This window comes from Carlito syrichta, unplaced genomic scaffold (assembly GCF_000164805.1).
Source record: "Carlito syrichta isolate Samal-C Ts95f unplaced genomic scaffold, Tarsius_syrichta-2.0.1 Scaffold315643, whole genome shotgun sequence".
In the NCBI taxonomy this organism is placed as follows: domain Eukaryota; kingdom Metazoa; phylum Chordata; class Mammalia; order Primates; family Tarsiidae; genus Carlito; species Carlito syrichta.
Window position 1 is genome coordinate 710,355 of NW_007259739.1, and position 8,097 is coordinate 718,451.

The following is an 8,097-nucleotide window of genomic DNA, read 5'->3' on the forward strand; positions in this document are numbered from 1 at the left end:
GTCTGTCAGTCTCTCCTGGAAGGAGTTTGTTTACTCACCTAGCATGCAGACTTTTACAGCTTCCCCCTGAGGCACTGTATCCTAAGTGTTTTGCCTCTGGATGCAGAGAGGACAAAGCATATGCAAGTATATACAGACCACAGGAAAAAAGTGGCTGTTTTATATTGGCGTGTAAGCATTTCCATGGGATTCATCTCCCAGGAACAGTGCAGAGAATGGGCCTTAACAGTGCATCTCCCTAGAAAGTACTTACTACATGAACTGAGTCCCCCAACTTTTATAGCTACCTCCTGATGGACTCCATTCTAAAACTCTTAACTCTGAAAACAGAAGAAAATAGGCATATGTGAAGCTCCATAGATCACAAAACAAACACATGTTCTTAAGCTGGTGTGCAAACACTTAGAGGGGCTACATCTTCTTGGAGCAGAAAAGAGATGCGAATGTGCAACTTCCATTTTCCGTCTGGAAAGTGCTTATAACACATATTTCCAGTGGGTTATTTGATGGCCTGCCTTCTAACAAATGAGCACCAGGAGCCTGGCAGCCAGAACCAGAGCTTGGCACTTCATGAGTTTCTTTCCAGCTCATCCCATTGATAATTACACACTTACCCCTTCTTCCTGGAAGATGCTGAGTCACACATTGACTGCCACAGGTACTTTAGCTCTTCAAAACAGACTGTCCTCTTAATGAACCAGGTCTGGGAGCCAACGAGGCTTTCCATTTCTGAGTGGCCCTAGACTAGAAAACAAAGGATTAGTTGTAAAATGAGCCCATTTCCCCAGGGTCAAAGGGAGCAGCTAAACATTAGTTCAGGCATTTCCCACAGACACTCCTTAGTAAAGATATAGAAGAGATAAACATTCATGCTCAGCTTCACCATGATGATAAAAAAAAACTGGAACACAGCCAATATCCAACTTTCCCAGTGATATCTAGTGTCTGGATACTTCCTTTTTGATGTGGAATATGAACAGGTTGTGGTGCATTCTAAGTTCGAGGGACCACCAAAAACAGAGATAGCAGTCTGATCAAACACAAAGATTAAAGAGGCACCTTAAAGTCTTTGACCAGATGAATTGGTGAGATCTCTTCCTACAGGAGACCAATCTGACAAGACTGGTTTTTACCTCTGAATGCAGAGGGGACAAAGCATATGCAAGTCTATCTCGACCACAGAAAAAAAAGTGGCCATTTTATATTGTCACCTAAGCACTTCCATGGGCTTCATCCCCCAGAAGCAGTGCAGAAAATGGACTTTAACAATGCACCACCCTAGAAAATACTACATGAACTGAGTGCCCCAACTGTTATAGCTACCTTCTGATGGACTCCATTCTAAACCTCTTAGCTCTGGAAACAGAAGAAACACTTATCCAATGCACAGAAACCAACACAGAGCATCAAGGAAAATGAAGCAACAGGGAAAATATTCCAAACAAAAGTACAAGATAAATCTCCAGAAACTGGCCAAGTGAAATGGAGATATGCAATTAACCTGATGAAAAATTTAAAATAATGATTACAAAGATGCTGCCCAAAGTTAAGAGAGCAATGCAAAAACAAATTGAGAACTTCAACAAAGAAGTGGGGGAAAAAAGCACCAAAGAGAAGCTGTATATCAAAAAAATATTATAACTGACCTTAAAAATTTGAGAGTAATTCAACAACAAATTAGACCAAGTAAAATAATGATCAATGAAGGCAGATCACTAGAAATCATCAAATGAAGCAACCAGAAAAAAATAGAGTGAAGATAACTTAATAGACTTGTGAGACATCTTCTATGTACTTTTGGTTTACCAGAAGGAAAAGAGAGTGAGAGAAAGGGGCAAAAAATGTTGCAAAGAAACAATGGCATAAAAATCTCCAAACCTGAGTAAGGAAATAGAAAGCCGGATTCAGGAAACTCAAAAGATATCACATAAGATGAATTCAAAAAGACCCACCCAAGGACACATAATAATTAAATTATTAAAAGTTAAAGACAAAGAGATAGTGCTGAAAGCATCAAGGAAAAAGTGAATTGTCACATATAAGGAAACTAGCATAAGACTATCAGCGAATTTCTCAGTAAAAAAAAAACTTGCAGGCCAAAGGGAAGTGGAATGATATGTTCAAAATCTCAAAACAAACAAATAAAAACTGTCAATCAAAAATACTATACCAAGCATCTGTCTTTCAAAAAAAATAGGAAAAAAGACATATTCTGACAGACAAAATTTAAGAACATTTACCACCAATAAACTTGCCTTATGTGAAATGCTAAGGAGCTCTTCAAGCTGAAGGGAAAGGACACCAATTAATTACTTGAAAACATACAAAAATATAAAACTCACTAGTAAAGCATATACTTTTCAAATCCAAAGCACTCAAATATTGGAAGTGGATATATCAATTGTATCTCTAAAATAAAGTTTAAAAGGCAAAATAATAACTAAAGCTACAATAATTTTTAATGGATACAAATTATAAAAAGATATAAAGTATGACATCAAAAACATAAAATGTGGGAAGAGGGACAAAAGTGTAGTTTGTTCATGCAAACAGAATTAAATTCAAATAGCTTGTTGTAATAATAAGCTGTTTTATATGAGCTTCAGAGTAACCACAAAGCAAAAGTCTATAAATATATGCACAAATGATAAAAAAAAAAAAAGATCCAAAGTATACCACCACAAGTCACCAAATCACAAAGAAGCCAAGAGAGGAAAAAAGGAGCAAAAATTAATGAAACAGAAGAAAACAATTAACAAAATGGCACTAGTATGTTTCTTATCTATCAATAATTACTTTAAAAGTAAATGGATTATCTTCAGCAATAAAAAAGCATAGTAACTGAAGTTGAGTGAAAACATACACACTCACACACACACAGAAGACACAAGTATATGGTGCCTAAAAAAGACTCACTTAAACTTGGAGGGTACTGATAGATTAAAAGTGGAGGGATGGGAAAAGATATTTTATGCAAATGGAAATGAAAAGGGAGCACATGTAGGTATACTTATTTCAGAAAAAAAAAATGGACTTTAGAACAAAAACTCTGAAAAGAGAACAATAAAGGTCACTACATCAAGAGGATATGATACTTACAACTATATGTACCTCAACATCAGAATGTCTAAATGCAAAAGCAAACATGAAAAGAACTGAAGCAAGACATAGACTGGAACACAATTATAGTAAGAATCACAATACCTAACTTTCAACATTGAACAGCTCAGCCAGACAGAAAATGAATATAGAAACATTGAACTTGGATGATACTTTAGACCAAGTAGAGCTATTCAGACATACCAAATATTACATCCATTAGCAACAGAATACACTTTTTTCTCAAGTGCACATAAAATGCTTTTTAGGATAGATTATGTTAGGCCACAAAACAAGTCTTAACAGATTTAAGAAGATTGTATCTTTCCTGACAAAGATTGTGTGAAACTGGAAACCAGTAACAGCATGAATTATTGGAATGTAGCAAATATGTAACAATTAAACAATGTACTCGTAAACAACTGTTGGGTCAAAGAAGAAATTGAAGAGAAAAATGTCTCGAGACAAATTAAAATGAAAACACAAAATATTAAAACTTATGGAATGCAGCCAAAGCAATCTAAGAGCGGAGTTCATAACAATAAATGCCCACATAAAAGAGAAGAAAGAGTCGGGCTCGGTGGCTCAGCCTGTAATCCCGCGCCTTTGGGAGGCTGAGGTGAGTGGATTGCCTGAGCCCGCGGGTTCGAGACCCGCCTGGGCAGCAAGACCTCATCTCTACAATAAAAAAAAAAAAAAAAAAATCAGCCGGGCGTGGTAGTGCATGCCTGTAATTCCAGCTACTTGGAAGGCTGAGGCGGAAGGATCGCCTGAGCCCAGCAGGTCGAGGCTGCGGTGGCCGGAAGCGGCCACTGCACTCCAGTCTGGACGACAGAGTGAGACTCTAACTCAAAAAAAAAAAAAAGGAAGAGAAGAAAGATCCCCAATAAACAACCTAACACTATACCTCAAGGGACTAACAAAAAAAGATCAAAATGAGTAGAAGAATGCAATTGAACACATATCAGGGCAGAAATAACTGAAATAAAACTAGAAAAAAACAATAGAAAAGATGAACAAAAATTAGAGTTGGTTTTTTTAAAAGCTAAACACAATTGACAAACCCTTAGCTAGACTAAGAAAAAAGACAAAAACACAAACAAAATCTGAAAGGAAAAATATATAGTGCAATTGAAGATACACAGATACGATTATAGGAGACTACTATGAAAAATTAAACACCAAAATATTGGAAAACTTAAAAGAAATAGATAAATTCCTAAAAACATAGAACTTATGGAGACTGAAATAAGAAGAAATAGAAGATCTGAACAGATCAATAATGATTATGATTGAATAATGAGTAAGAAGATTGAATTAGTAATTTAAAATCTTTCATCAAGGAAAAGCCTGGAACCAGATGGCTTCACAGCTGAATTCCACCAAACATATAGAAGAACTAATACCAATCCTTCTCAAACTCCTTGAAAGATTGAAGAAGAGGGAATATTTCCAAACTTATTTTACAAGGCCGGTATCATTCTGATAACTAAAGCCAAACAAGAACATTACAAGAAAAGAAAACTGTTAGCACAAATCACTGATGAACACAGATGCAAGTATCATCGGATAATAACAGCAAACCATATTGAACAATACATTAAAATGATCATTCACCATGATTTTGTGAGATTTATCCCAGTAATGCAAGATTGGTTTAACATTTGAAAATTAATAAATATGATTCACCATATTAACAAAAAGGACAAAAAACATATGATCACCTCAACTGATGCAGAAAAAACATTTGAAAAAAATCAATATCTGTTCATGATTAAAATTCTCCACAAATTAGGCATAGACAGACTGTTCCCTCAACATAATAAAGGTCATATATGACAAGCCAATGGATGAATATATTTTAAATATATGTATATTATATCCTTAAAAAATAAAATTTGTCATTTGCAACAACAAGGATGAACTAGAGAACATTGTGTTAAATGAAATAAGCAGACACAAATATACAAATACTATATGATCTTACTTATATGTGACATCTAAAGAATGTGAAATTCACAGGAGAGAGTGAACGGTCCTTACCAGAGGCTGGGAAGTAGGTTGGTGTAGGTGAGATGCTAACCAAAAGGTATAAATTGCAAAAAAATAGGATAAATAAGTTCTGGTGTTCTAGTGCACAATAAGGTGACTTTTTTTTTTCCTTTCAAATTAATTTATTTGATTCTCATCACAAAATACAGGGAAGGAGCCAGGGCAGTCCCTGCAGCCCTCTGGCTACACATTTTCCCAGTATGCGTTTGTAAATCCCCTATGTAACACAAGCTTATAGTGGCCCATGAGCATTTCTCTCAGCTGCAGAGTATACGTGACCAGGTGCCCCATCCACAGGGTGGGCTCCCTTCAATCAGCCTTCCAGCTGACTTGGGCTAATATAGAAACTGAACTAAGTGATGGTTTTTACTGATTTTCTACAACTCTCCTAAACAAGTGGGTGAGTCGGTCAGACAAGCTACGTCTGTATGCTCAGTTGTTCCAAGCAGCCTTATACAAAGGCAGTGACGAAGGTCCTTTCTTTATCCCCAGCTTTCTAAGCCCCAGGCTACCTGTGGCACCTGGACTACCATCCCTGGATTCCCCACATCCCAGGGCGGCAATGGAGGAAGGGCAGACCAGGCCAAGCATGTGGAAACAACAGTCTTCATTGGGTTCAGACCCGGAGGCCATGGGTTTTGAGGGCCTCTGTGTATCTGTCAATCTTCTTCTCCACATTCTATTCGGCCTGCTACCATAGCCTTGTGAGCTGTTTCTTCTTCCGGTAGTGGATCTTGGCCTTCCTCCTCTTCTCCATCAGATTGGCTGTCACTGCCTGGTACTTGCAGCCAACCTCATGAGCCAGGCGCCCCAGGTAGGCAAACTTCCTCGTACGCTTCAGACACACACACACACACACACACACACACACACACACACACACACACACACACACACACAACCATGAGAGCAGCAGAACCACCATCTGCTATTTCTTGTGGTAGGTCGTCGGGATCCCACCAAACACCTTGAAGCGGTCCAGCGCAGCCTGGCCTGCCTTGGTCTTGGGGAGTAGCATGCCTCACATGGTCGGCCAAAAGATGCGACTGGCAGCCCAGCAATGGTAGGAGCCTCGGAAATGGTTGGTGTTCATCTGCTAGCGGAGGAAGATCAGGTGCTTTAACGTGATCCTGTAGAAAGTGCCAGAGGTGTTGATGCCTTCACAGAGCACGACCATCACCTTCCATCCCAGCAGTACCTGCTTGTCCACGATGGCCACCAGGAGGCCCAGGGGATGACCTCGGCCATTTAGCACCAGGACCTGCCCCTCAGCCATCCTCAGCAGTCGCCTGGGAAAAGCAGTGACAGTTGTTAATAATAGTGTTTATTTCAAATAACTAAAAAAGAGGATTTTAAATGTTCTCATCACAAAGAAATAAGAACCATTTGAGGCGATGAATATGCTAATTACCCTAATTTGATCATTTCACAGTGAAACATCACATCGTACCCCATGTAGGCAATTTGTATTTGTCAATTAAAAACAGAATAGACCTGAACCTGAGGGTTCGAGACCCGCCTGGGCAGCGAGACCTCATCTCTACAATAAATCAAAAAAATCAGCCGGGCGTGGTAGCGCATGCCTGTAATTCCGGCTACTTGGAAGGCTGAGGCGAAAGGACCGCCGGAGCCTAGCAGGTCGAGGCTGCGGTGGCCAGGAGCGGCCACTGCACTCCAGTCTGGGCGACAGAGTGAGACTCCAACTCAAAAAAAAAAAAAACAAAAACAGAATAGAAACCAAAAAGGAAACCATTTGATAACAGAGTCTGAGGGATACTCTATATTCAATTGACTAGGACGCTTAAAAAGCCCCAAAGTCATGAAAGAAAGAAAGAAAAAACAGACTGAGAAACTATAAGAGATTGAATCAAACTAAGTAAGCAGGAAAACTAAATGCAATATGAGACCCTGAATTTCTGAATTGGATTCCAGACCAGAGAAAGTTCATTAGTAGGAAAAAAACCATAATATTGAAATGTTTTCCAAAATTTTCCACCCTCAACTCTCCCACCTACTCTAAGAAGGACTTTGACATAGCAGCCTACATTTATTTTATACTATGTGCAAAAATTTCAGAAATGTTATAATAAAGTCTGGTATTATAAAAAATAGTCATATGGGAAAATAAGTTGCGAATGTTCTCCACATAATTTTCAACAGAGAAAATTTCCAACTATAATTTTCTTATACACTAAATCATGAGACCTGACTTCATAATCTCTCCACTGTTTCCCAACTCTGTGCACTCAGAGTGTGACTAATCAGCACCTCCTTAGATTATCTAAAACATAGTTTTCTTAAATATAAACTAATGAGAGAAGAGTTTCTGTCATTTGAAGTAAGAGTCTTGGGAGATGATGAGCACAGCTAATGTTCTTTTTAGAAAATAGTAAATATCTGCACATGTTCTATCATATATTATATGATGTCACCATGAAGCTAAATTTAGGAATACACTGTGACCTTTAAAAAGAAAAAGAAATTAATCCAAAAGACAAAAGTTAAATGTACTGGCTGGGCACAGTGGCTCACAATTGTAATCCCAAGTGCTTTGGAAGGATTGAGGCTAGAAGTTCAAGATCATCCGGGGCAACACAGCAAGATCCCACCTCTACCAAAAAAAAAAAAATCAGCCAGGTCTTGTGGAATGAGCCTGTAGTCTCAGAAACTTGGGACTCTGAGATAGGAAGATCACTTGAACCTAAGAGTTTGAGGTTGCAGTGAGTTATGATCATGCCACTGCACTCAAGTCTCGGCAATAGAGCAAGACCCTGTCTTAATATATATATAATATTGGATATATAAAATTAGTAAGCCGGGCTCGGTGGCTCAGCCTGTAATTCCGTGCCTTTGGGAGCCTGAGGTGAGTGGACTGCCTGAGCCCACGGGTTCGAGATCCGCCTGGGCAGGCGAGACCTCATCTCTACAATAAATCAAAAAATTAGC

At 38.6% G+C, this 8,097-nt stretch overlaps 1 pseudogene; it reads right to left on the reverse strand.

The window, feature by feature from the left end:
* Nucleotides 1-5,767: 5,767 nt before the first annotated feature.
* Nucleotides 5,768-6,427, reverse strand: LOC103275684 (annotated as a pseudogene).
* Between the last annotated feature and the right edge of the window lie 1,670 nt (nucleotides 6,428-8,097).